This window comes from Galeopterus variegatus, unplaced genomic scaffold, assembly GCF_000696425.1.
Source record: "Galeopterus variegatus unplaced genomic scaffold, G_variegatus-3.0.2 Scaffold5421, whole genome shotgun sequence".
Lineage (NCBI taxonomy): Eukaryota > Metazoa > Chordata > Mammalia > Dermoptera > Cynocephalidae > Galeopterus > Galeopterus variegatus.
In genome coordinates, this window is record NW_007731532.1 from 64,848 (window position 1) to 66,144 (window position 1,297).

Sequence of the window (1,297 nt, forward strand, 5' to 3'; positions counted from 1 at the left end):
ACGGGATTGCAAACCTCGGTGTTGCTCCCACGCCTCGCTCAGCCAGTGAGCGGGAGCCGGCTGGCTTGACATTCTACCTCCCATTTCCTCTCCTCAATCTCTCTAGTCTAATCTCTCACCAAGTCCTATCAATTTTACTGCCCACATATCTTGAATCCACATCTTTCCGTTTACCCTGCCACCACCCTAGCCAGTCTCCTATTGTCTATTCTTGACCTCCTTCAATCAATACATCATAGAAGATGTGCCAGGAGGGATTAAAGTATAATGCTCTCCAAATTGAGAAGGTACTTTGAGACTGAGCAAGGAAGTGGGCAGGTCCATTTGGTAACCAGAGATATTTATTAATTGGGGTGACTTACATACAGGAAGGCTGCATGCAGCAAAGAATCAGATATCTACAGCAAATCAAGGGTTAGACAATGCTTATATAGCAAAAGTCCTTTTACTAAAAATAACCTCAAGGAAATATCTTAAGAAAAAATAAGTTGATAACATCATTCACCAAGTGTCTTGTGATCCATGAGGCAAGGGGTCTTATGATGTTAGTGCTGAGACCACTGACATTACCCACTGTAATAAGTCATTCACTCCCTGAAAGCTATGTTCCCTTTACATTTGACCTAAGGTTGATGTACAACTGGCCAGTGAAACAAAGGAATGAGGTTAAGCAGGAGCCAACATGATGGGTGGGGCACAAAATGGCACTGGTTTTGTCCACCTTCTAACAGTAGGCTAATCTTTNTTTTTTGCATTTATGCTTATTAGACATGGGATGATGCACATGGTAAATCTCAGATGCAAACTATATGTGAAAAATAACTTAAGCTAAATGGAAGTAGCTGGTTGGCTTGAGAACTACTTGGTTGAAATAAGAATGCTGTATCATAATCTATTCTGTGTGCCATAATAAAATACTGAAAAACCTCTATTAAATGAGTTCAAAGTCTTTAAAACATCTCTCTAAATGTGATACTGTGGTCAGTAACCCTATTCCTTCTGCTCCCTCCCATAACTCCAGTCCTCTTTCAGTATTCCCTCTCCTAGTCAGTGACCCAAATCCCAGTCATCCAATTCTGTAAACCAGACACCTTGGCTTGACATTCTACCTCCCATTTCCTCTCCTCAATCTCTCTAGTCTAATCTGTCACCAAGTCCTATCAATTTTACTGCCCACATATCTTGAATCCACATCTCTCCGTTTACCCTGCCACCACACTAGCCAGTCTCTTATTATCTATTCTTGACCTCCTTCAATCAATACATCATAGAAGATGTGCCAGGAGGGATTAAAGTA

At 41.3% G+C, this 1,297-nt stretch overlaps 1 protein-coding gene across 1 annotated transcript in view; it reads left to right on the forward strand.

The window, feature by feature from the left end:
• Window positions 1–931, forward strand: part of NEFL (neurofilament, light polypeptide) — an 8,155-nt gene extending 7,224 nt beyond the window's left edge. The window contains exon 5 of the mRNA XM_008589413.1: window positions 788–931. The gene's annotated coding sequence lies outside the window, so the exon portion shown is untranslated. The remainder of the gene's footprint in view (window positions 1–787) is intronic.
• Window positions 932–1,297: the final 366 nt, after the last annotated feature.